Source organism: Galeopterus variegatus, unplaced genomic scaffold, assembly GCF_000696425.1.
Source record: "Galeopterus variegatus unplaced genomic scaffold, G_variegatus-3.0.2 Scaffold435, whole genome shotgun sequence".
In the NCBI taxonomy this organism is placed as follows: domain Eukaryota; kingdom Metazoa; phylum Chordata; class Mammalia; order Dermoptera; family Cynocephalidae; genus Galeopterus; species Galeopterus variegatus.
In genome coordinates this window covers 451,517-462,639 of record NW_007726546.1, presented here as the reverse complement: position 1 = coordinate 462,639, position 11,123 = coordinate 451,517, and the positions used below count along the sequence as shown (strand labels likewise).

Here is an 11,123-nt window from a genome sequence, read left to right as displayed (position 1 = left end):
TCTCTCTCTCTCTCTCTCTCTCTCTCTCTCTCTCTCTCTCTCTCTCTCTTTCTCTTCTTTCCTTCCTTCTTTCTTTCAGCTCTCACTTATGAGTGAGGACATGCGGTATTTCTCTCTTTCTCTGCCTGGCTTATTTCACTTAACAGAATTGTCTCTAGCTTCATCCATGTTGCTGCAAATGGAAGAATTTCATTCTTTTTCATGGCAGAGTAGTATTCCATTGAGTATATATACCTCATTTTCCTTAGACAGTCATCCACTGATGGACATTTTGGTTGGTTCCAACTCTTGGCTGTCATAAACAGAGCTGCAATAAACATGGGAGTACAGGTATCCCTTTGGCATGATGATTTCCATTCCTTTGGGTATATACCCCAAAATTGAATTGCTGGGTCATATGGCAGTTCTATCTGTAGTTGTTTAAGAAAACTCCATACTGTTTTCCATAATGGCCACACTAATTTATAGTCCCACTAATAGTGTAGGAAGTTTTCCCTTTCTCTGCATCCTTGCCAGAATTTGTTATTCTCTATCCTTTTAATAATAGTCATTCTAACTGGGGTGAGATGATATCTCAATGTGGTTTTGATTGGCATATACCTAATGCTAAGTGATGCTGAGCATGTTTTCACGTACCTGTTGGCCATTTGTATGTCTTCCTTTGAGAAATGCCTATTCACCTCCTTTGCCCATTTTTTTAACTGGGTTACTTGTTTTCTTACTTGATCTTTGTATATGCCAATTATTAATCCCTTGTTGGACACATACTTTGTGAATATTTTCTCCCATCCTATAGGTTCTCTTTTCACACTGTTAATTGTCTCTTTTGTTTTTAGTTTGATAAAATCCCATTTGTTTATTTTTTCTTCTGTTGCCTGTGATTTGGGAGTATTATTCATAACATCTTTGCCCACTTCTACATCTTGAAGTGTTTACCCTATGTTTTCTTTTAGGAAATTTTTAGTGTCAGGTCTTATATTTAAGTATTTAATACATTTTGAGTTGATTTTGGTATATGGCAAAAGGTATGGATCTAGTTTCAGTCTTCTACATACGGATGTCCAGTTTTTTCAGCCCCATTTGTTGAAGAGACGGTCTTTTCCCCAATGTATGTTCTTGTTGCCTTTGTCAAAGATTAGTTGACTGTGAGTACGTGGGTTGATTTCTGGGTTCTGTATTCTGTTCCACTGGTCTTAGTGTCTACTTTTTAAATTTCAGTACCATGCTGGTTTGATTATAGTTTGTAGTATAGTTTGAAGTCAGGAAGTGTTATGCCTCCAGTGTTATTTATTTATTTATTTATTTATTTTGCTCAGGATTCCTTTGGCTATTCATGGTCTTCTGTTATTCCATAGAACGTCAGGATTGTTTTTTCTATTTTTGTGAAGAATGTCATTGGTATTTGATGGGGATTGCATTGAACCTATAGATCACTTTGGGTAGTATGGACATTTTCACAATGTTACTTCTTTAAATCCAAGGGCATGGAATGTCTTTCCATCTTTTTGTGTCCTCTTTAATTTCTTTCAGCAGTGATTTGTAGTTCTCGTTTTAGAGATCTTTTATCTCCTTGGCTACATAGATTCCTAAGTATTTCTTTTTTTTGGTAATTATTGTAAATGGGCTTGCTTTCTTGCTTTCTTTTTCTGCTAGTTTATTATTGGAGTATAAAAACACTAGTGATTTTTGTGTGTTGATTCTGTATCTTGAAACATTACAGAAATTCAACAACTCTAAGAGTGTTTTTGTAGAGTCTGTAGGTTTTTCTACATACAAGATCATGTCATCTGCAAACAGGGACAGTTTGACTCCACCTTTTCCAATCTGGATACTCTTTATTTCTTTGTCTTGCCTGATTTCTCTAGCTAGCACTCTAATACTATTTTAAATAGGAGTGGTGAGAGTAGGCAACCTTGTCTTGTTCCTGTTCTGAAAGGAAAAGCTTTCAGGTTTTCCCCATTCAGGATGATACCGGCAGTAGGTTTATCATATATGGCTTTTATTGGGTTGAGATACTTTCCTTCTATACATAATTTGCTAAGATTCTTTATCATAAAGGGATGTTGAATTTGTCAAATTTTTTTTCTGCGTCTATTGAGATACTCATATGGTTTTTGTCCTTAATTTTGTTGATGTGGTCTATCACATTTATTGACTTGAGTATGTTGAACCATCCTTATATCTCTGGGAGGAATCCAACTTGATCAAGGTGTATAATGTTTTTGACGTTTTGCCATATTCTGATTGCTAATATTTTGTTGAGGATTTTTGCATCTATGTTCATCAAAGATATTGGCCTGTAGTTTTCTTTTTTTGTTGTATCTTTGTCTGGTTTTGGTATCAGGATGATGCTGTCTTCATAAAATGAGTATGGGAGAATGGCCTCAGTGTCAATATTTTGGAATAGTCTGAAGAGAATTGGTATTAATTCCTCTTTAAAGGTTTGGTAGAATTCAGCAGTAAAGGCATCTAGTCCTAGGCTTTTCTTTGTTGGGAGACTGCTGATTACTGCTTCAATTTCATTGCCTGTTATTTGTCTGTTCAGGTTTTCTATGTCTTCTTAGTTCAGTCTTGGTAATTTGTATGTGTTGAGAAATTTATCCATTTCTTCCAAGTTTTCAAATTTGTTGGCATATAGTTGCTTATAGTAGTCTCTAATGATTCTTTCTATTATTGTGCTACCAGTTGTCAAGTTGTAATGTCTCCTTTTCCATTTCTGACTTTTGTTACTTGGGTCATGTAGTGGATTGAATTATGTACCCCAAAACTCACTGAAGCTTGAATTGTTTCCCCAAAGTTTTATGTATTAGAAACTTAGCCTGCCGCCACACTGTGACTGTTAAGAAGGTGGGAAATCCTATTATGTTAATTGAAAGGTGGAGCCCTGAAGGGGTGATTGAGCTGTAGGACCATGCAGTAGTCAATGGATTAAAAATGGTAGTCAGGGGTGTGGCTCGGAGGGCTTTAAAAGAAGATGAGAGTCTGTCTTGCTGTCTCTCTCTGGTCTCTCTTGCTTCCCTTTGTCAAGTGATCTGCTTGTACCTGCCGGCTGCCTGCCATTTACTGCCACGAGTAGAAGCAGCCTGAGGCCCATGCACTGTGCAGCTGTCCATAATTGTAAGCCAAATAAACCTCTGTTCTTTATAAATTACCCAGTCTCAAGTATTCTGTTATAGCAACACAAAATGAACTAACACAGGTCTTCTCTCTTCTTTTTTTAGTTAGCCTTGCAAATGGTTCATCTATTTTGCTTATCTTCTCAAAAAGCCAACTTTTCCCTTCATTGATCATTTGTACAGTTTTTTGGGTCTCTATCTCATTTAGTTCTGCTCTGATCTTAATTATTTCTTTCCATCTACTAATTTTGGGGTTAGATGGTGACAGAGTTTGGATGTACTGTCCTCCTTATGTGGAAATCTGATCCCCAAGGTGGCAGTGTTGGAAGCTGTTTGAGTCACGAGGCAGATCCCTCATGAATGGATGAATGCTCTTTCTGGGGGGTGGGGTAGTGAGTGAGTTCTCACTATGTTACTTCCCATGAGAGCTGGTTGTTTAAAAGACCCTGGCACCTCCTCTCTCTCTCTCTTCTCTTCTCTTCTCTTCTCTTCTCTCTCTCTCTCTCCCTCCCTCTCTCTCTCCCTCTCTCTCTCTCACTCTCTCTCACTCTCACTCACTTCCTCTCACCATGTGATCTGCTTGTACCCACCAGCTACCTGCCCCTTTCTGCCATGAATAGAAGCAGCCTGAGGCCTGCACCAGAGGCAGCTGTCCTAGAATAAGCCAAATAAACCTCTTTTATTTATAAATTAACCAGTCTCAGATGTTCTGTTACAGCAACACAAATGGACTAATACAGAAAATTGGTACTGAGGGGTGGGGTGTTGCTATACAGGTACCTGAAAATATGGAAGCAGCTTTGGAACTGGGTAACAGGAAGAGGCTGGAGGAATTTGGAGGATGTAGAGGATGACAAAATGATGAAGGAAAGTTTGGAACATTTTAGAGATTGTTTAAATGGTTGTGCCCAGAATGCTGACAGAAATGTGGACAGTAAAGGCCATGCTGATGATGAAGTCTAGACAGAAATGAGGAACTTACTAAGAATTGGACAGAAGATTACCCTTGCTACACCATAGCAAGGAACTTGGCTGCACTTTGTCCATGCCCTAGGACTTTGTGGAAACTGGGACTTAAGAGTTGGGAACCAAAATGTTTGATGAAAGAAATATCCTAGCAGCAAAGCATTAAGTTAGCTGCACAGCTACTTGCATCAGCCTATGCTGACTTAGGCAGAAAAGGAATGATGTAAAGACAGACTTTAAAAGGTAAGTAGAGTGTAAAGATATGGAAAATTTGCAGCCTGGTCATTAGGTAGAGAAGCAGAGAGCAGGAGAAAAATGCAAGGGTGAAGCAGATAGACTGGTTGCTAAAGACATTGGTTTGGCTATGAGGCCGCCAGATGCTAATAGCCAAGACAATGGGAGAAAGGCCCTGAAGGCATTTCAGAAGCCTGGAAGGGTGCCCCTCCCCTCACAGACCTGGAGGTCTAGAAGGATCTGTTGTTCTGGAGGACAGACATGGGAACCTGCTCACAGCATCCCAGCTTCTCTGGCTGAAGAAGCCCTGCTCCAAGCAGCCCCAAGTGTGGTTCATGCAGCAGCTTTGGAGAGCACAAGCCGGAAATCTTGGTGATGACCTCATCGTGTTAAGTCTGCAGGCTGGCAGAATGTGAGAGCAGTGGAAGCATGGCATCCACCACCCAGATTTCAGAGGATGTATAGAAATGCCTAGTGCCCAGGCAGAGATGTGCCATGGGTCAAGGTCACCACAGAGGTCATCTACTAGAGCATTGTGGAGCAGAAAATTGGTGTCAGAGCCCCCACAGAGAGTCCCTACTGGGGAAATATCTAGTGCAGCCAAGACAGCAGGGCTGCTGCCAGGACCCCAGAACTGTAGGGCTGCTGGTTACATGCAATGATGGCCCAGAAAAGCTGCAGGTACCAGCCCAGTGCCTGGCAGATAGATGGGGGCAGGGCTGCCCAAGGCTTTGGAACCAGATGCCCCATTGTGCCAAGATGCAGGACTTGGAGTCAAAGAAGATTATTTTGGAGTTTTAAGATTTAATGCCTGCGCTGCTGTGTTTCAGACTAGTTTGGGCCTGTTTCTCCTTTCTTCTGGCCTATTCCTCTCTTTTGGAATAGGAATGCGCACCCAATGTCTGTTCCACCATTGTGTCTTGGAAGTAAATTTGTTTTTGATTTTAACAGGTCCACAGCTGGAAGTTTTTACTTTGGTCACTGATGAGACTTTGGACTTTTACATTGGTGCTGGAACAAGCTAAGACTTTTGGGACTGTTGGGATTTGAATAATTGTATTTTGTATGTGAGAGTGACATGAATTTTGGGAGGCTGGAGCAGAATGATGGAGTTCAGATGTATTGTCTTCCCAGAACTCATGTGGAAATCTGATCCCCAGTGTTGCAGTTTTTGGAAGCCATGGGGGTGGATCCCTCATGAATGGATTAATGCTCTTTCTGGGGGGGAAGGTGTAATGAGTGAATTCTCTCTCTATTAGCTCCTGTGAGAGCTGGTTGTTCAAAAGACCCTGGCATCTTCTCTCTCTCTCTCTCTCTCTCTCTCTCTCTCTTCCCCCTCCCTCCCTCCCTCTCTCTCTCTTGCTTCCTGCATCTGCATAGAAGCAGCCTGAGGCCTGCACCAGATGCAGCTATCCCAGTATCAAGTCCTCCAAACTCCTCCAATCTGTCCATTACCCAGTTCCAAAGCCACTTCCACATTTTCAGGTATCTTCATAGCAACACCCCACCCCTCAGTACTAATTTTCTGTATTAGTCCATTTGTGTTGCTATAACAGAATACCTGAGACTGGGTAATTAATAAATAAAAGAGATTTATTTGGCTTACGATTCTGGGACAGCTGCATCTGGTGTGGGCCTCAGGCTGCTTCTATTCACAGTGGAAAGTGGCAGGCAACTGGTGGGTACAAGAGGATCACATGGTGAGAGGAGGCAAGGGGTGGGGGGAAGTGCCAGGGTCAGGTAGTTGGTGGGTACAAGAGGATCACATGGTGAGAGGAGGCAAGGGGTGGGGGGAAGTGCCAGGGTCAGGTAGTGCTCTCACTACCCCCACCCCTCAGGGAGAGCATAAATCCATTCATGAGGGATCCACCCCCATGACTCAAACAGCTGCCAGGACTGCCACACTGGGGATAAGATTTCCACATGAGTTCTGGGAGGACAATACATCCAGTCTTGGGTATTCTACTATAGCAACACAAAATGGACAAGTATAGATCGTTCTTGTTTATAACTCTAAGAAATATCATATGATGTAAGTATATATTATGTTTATTGTATTGAAAAGAAAAAAAACACAGTGTGGTTAAGTAACTAGGAAAGTTCACAAAGTTAGTTAGGGTTCACAAAGAAATGTGACTGATCTCAGAACCTGGGTGATTTATTGTAAAAAGAAAACCACAGGGGTGATTGTTCAGGACAAAAGCTAGGCTCAGCCCTCATTTTTAAAACCAAAAATAGTAAATTTTCTTTATAATTGTGTCTGACTAAGACTTCATTTTATTTAATAATAAGATTCCTACTATAAGTGTTATATTATTTTAAAAATATAGTTACTAAAACCTTACATGATTACTCCATCATTCAATAATTCAAATTTTATTCATTCATTCTTTTAAAATAGCAATTTTCAGGACCTATTATGTGCCAGAACACATTTATTCTCTGGCACTACCCATGATTGCCAGACCTAAGGGACAGTCTGGGGTGTTGAGAATGAGACAGGTGGACTTCCATGCAGGAGAACCACCAATGACCAGTTATGTACCCCAAGGATGCCAGCATTAGTGTCTGTAGGCATGCCTACATGCTAAAGGTGGTCACATGGGAGGATACCTATACTCAGCTGTCTCAGGCTAAATGGAAGGACTTATGACAAATGCATATTTTACAGGAGACATGAAAGGTCATTTGTTATCCATATGCATTTATTTTTTTATTAAATAAATTTATTAAAATAAAATAAATACAGATTTATTAAAGTTACTCTTTAAGGAGCATGTGCTCTTAAATTAGATCACAAGTGCTGACAGGGGCATCCACTAACCCAAGAACATGACACAAAACTAACTTGGAAGATCTGTGAATACTGAGTGAACATTAGGACTATGCTAAATAAAAAGCAGCAAACTACTACCATTTTATATCTTACACACTCTCCTGGGTACAGATAGAAAGATCTTTAAATTTCCATCTCCACTTAATTAGCACTAAATTGCTGGGATTTAGAAACACTAAGCACTGTAAGAAACAGTGAGTTGGAAACTGACATAGGATTTCATGACTTTACTTTTTCTTGAGTTATCAGTAATAGGAGACTTCCCTACACTTAACCATCCAGTGTACCAGTCTTATCAAAGGCAGGCACTTGTGGAATTTTCCTAGAGATTTACAGAATGCATTCTAAAGATGAATCATGTGGCTTTATTTATTTATTTATTTTATTTATTTTTATTTTTTTTGCATTCTTTCTAACTATACTAATTCCTTAATGGAGTTAGTTGATACAATATAACTTTAACTTCACTATCAGCTAAGATTTCAAGTAAAGACTTACTTTCTTCCCAAACTGAACTGTTAGGAGTAGATGTGATCTGTTTCTATGCTGCAGTGACAGTGCTCTTTGTTACCACCCTTAGATTAAGGTCTCACCATCAGATTTGCTTGTGTGAAGGAAGCCAAGTTAACTTGAAGATTTCTAAAAGGAGGGGTTTAGTTTGTCCTTGTTCTTGGTTTTCTGTTGATTTGCTTGTGTGAAGGAAGCCAAGTTAACTTGAAGATTTCTAAAAGGAGGGGTTTAGTTTTTCCTTGTTCTTGGTTTTCTGTTTGTTTGTTTGTTTTTAGAAACTATATCAAATGACTCACTAACCTCAATTATACAACATTTACTTTATCAGTTGCAGTTAGAGATTTACTCTCTTGTTCTTTTTAGGCACAGAAAAGCTTTGTTCATGACTCTTTTATGCTATCCAACTAGCTGTATTTATTCATATAGACATTTCTCAGATTCTTAAAACTGTTATCCATTTCTTCCTCTATTTGTACATTTACTTCACTAGAGAGTATAGTTAGATTTTGGAGTGAACTTCAAGTCTGTATGTATATTCCAGAAATACTACTTCCTTTGGGGCAAGTGAGGATCTAAAAGGAAACATAAATCTTTCATGCATCTCTGTAAAATGAGCCTCCAATGAAATGAAAAAAGCCATTATTTTACTTTTTAAAAAATCTGGTGTTTAGTCTGAGCTCATAGTGCACTTTCTCTCAATTTTACAATTTTTACACAATCCTTCACTCATCACTTCCCCCTAGGAAATTTAAATTATTAAAACTTGAGCATCCTCCTTTCTTTAAGCAAGCATTACAGTGACATAGTCTATAGTTAAAAATCTATACACATAATTCCTCAAAATTAAAACAAATTCCATAAATTCTATTTTATTATTTCTGCTTATAATCTATTCCCAAATTTTTCTTCTCCCTTTTCTTCCACAAAATAGAGATCATTTTCACTTTACACAATTTTACTTAGCATAAATTTAGATTTATGCGTGTAATAAAGCATGAAAAATAGTACTTCCATTTCTAATGTCTTATAATGCTCACTTTAAACTTGTTTTCATTACCACAGAAGTATTGAAAATATCTTCTAATCCTCTCTAGCTCAGGCAACTTCATTGTTTTCCTAATGAAGTTCTTCAAAAACAGTGTGCTAGGTACAAAAGATTGCCTTGTTATTCATTAGTCAGTAATCACACACACACACACACACACACACACACACACACACACCCCTACTATAGTGTCAATTAGGAAAAAGGTAAGGTGCAAACATGTAAATATAAGAATCATATACTTTACTGTAAGAAAAAAAATCTTGAAAAAAATTTTGTTGTATGGCTTTCACAGCTGGTGAGTTTTGCTATACTTCTGAAGCAGTGGCATTCTTGACACATTAACCAATATGGTTGCTAAAATATTTAAACATTCAAATCCCTGAGAGGCAGTAAGAACTGTCAATAAAATTGGAATTATCTATGTGATGTATTTTAATTTACATATGCTTTTAAGAGTGCTAATATGGATTGATTTCCCTTTTGATGAATTTCACTCAGAGTTTGTATTGGAGATTTAAATTCATATACTTTTTTTTTCTGCACTTACAAAGGCAGAAATCTCCTTGAAAATGAATTGTGACATTGTCACAAGTGACTTTTTTTAAATCTCCTTTTTACATTTTTCGCCTTTTTGTATAATTGGGATCATTTTTTTCCCTTACTGAAAATACATCTGAAATAGAAATTCAAATGTTAGATATAACTTGATATGGAAATATTCATTTTTACAACTTACCAAAAATTCACTTGGATAAAATAATTCCAAATTGTAATTGCAATCTCATTAACTTATACAAAGAAAAAAATGCCAGTTGAAATCCTCTTTGAAAGTGTATGAAGTATAAAGTATAATTCAAGATTACTACTACCAGTATTTAAATCTGTTTTCTAAAATTTGTTGAGGACCTGAACTAGTTGGAAGGCATTTGCCGCATGCATGTTCCTTTCTCATGAATACACCTTTTTGTTTTGAAGACTTGGTCCAAAAGACCACAGTTTTCCCTGATACTATCCATCCTTAGACATACATCAGAATTGATCATTCCTTCTCTATGCTTTCATAGAATGTTGTTTGGTTTTCATTTAATGATTCACTCATTCTCCTGTCTTACCTATTGTATCTTAAAGTCCCTTACAGGCAAACAACAAATTTACTTCATTTTAAGAATTATACATGAGACTTAGTACAGAGCTTTGCTAAACATGCTTTTTGAAATGATGTAAAATATTAATTACTGTTTTATATAAAACGATAATTCTAAAATGATGAAGTTTATTTACGTTGAGATCTACAATCTCCATTCCAACCAAAGAATTAAAAATTGAAAATGAATATACAAACCATTCAAAACACATTTGCCAAACATAAGAATAATCTTTTTACCTTTTTGACAAGACACATAATCTTTCTCAACATGATATATTGTTTTTTATTGTCAGAATAATTTTTCATTTTATATTTTCTGAGCTGTATGTCTTCATCCGCTTATGTCATTTAAAATATAGTCTGAACTAATTTCTGTCTCTAACACTGCCACGAAGAGCAGTTTGACACAATATACACATAGTTTTCTGACAATGTTTTCCAAATGCCAGTTGTTATTTTAAACCTTCTTCACAAATACTATTCTACAACTCTTGGGAATAAAATAAGTAAGCTATAATAGTATCATATTTTCCTGAAATGTAAAGACATATCCTTAATCCTTTAAATCTCATTTTGAATACGATTATAAAGATTACATGGGAAAACACTTCAGAACAGTTTTAAATTTATAAAAAAATTAAACGGATAATTTAGTGGGTTCCCATATAACTCCTCTCCCTGCCTCCCGTACACATTTTACCTTATTATTAACAACTTGAAATAGTATGGTATATTTGTTAGAGTTAATGAGCTGAACTGACACATTATTATTAACTAAAGGTCATGGTTTATTCAGATTTCCTTAGTTTTTACCTAATACCATTTTTTGTTCCAGAATGCCAACGAGCATACAACATTAAATTTAGTAGTCATGTCTCTTTAGTCTCCTCTTGGTAGTGAGTTTCTCAGACTTTCCTGTTTTGATGATCTTGCCAATCTTAAGGAATAAAGTTGGTCAAGTATATTAAAGGATGCTCCTCCATTGGAATTTGTCTGATCTTTTCTTTATGATTGATTGGTGTTATGAGTTTTAGGATAAAGATTACAGAAGCCAGGGCCGGCCGGTGGCGCACTGCTATAGTGCGCCGCTTGGGAAGCGCGGCGGCGCTCCCACCAAGGGTTCGGATCCCACATACAGACCAGCCGCTCACTGGCTGAGCGAGGAGCGGGGGCAACACCGAGGGTTGCGATCCGTTGCCAGTCACGAAAAAAGACAAAAAGACAAAAAAAAAAAAAAAAAAAAAAAAAAAAAAAAAAAAAAAAAAA

General features: G+C 37.6%; 1 protein-coding gene across 2 annotated transcripts in view; it reads right to left on the bottom strand.

The window, feature by feature from the left end:
- CCSER1 (coiled-coil serine-rich protein 1) overlaps nt 1-11,123 on the bottom strand; it is a 475,167-nt gene that overhangs the window by 196,063 nt on the left and 267,981 nt on the right. The window lies entirely within an intron of this gene.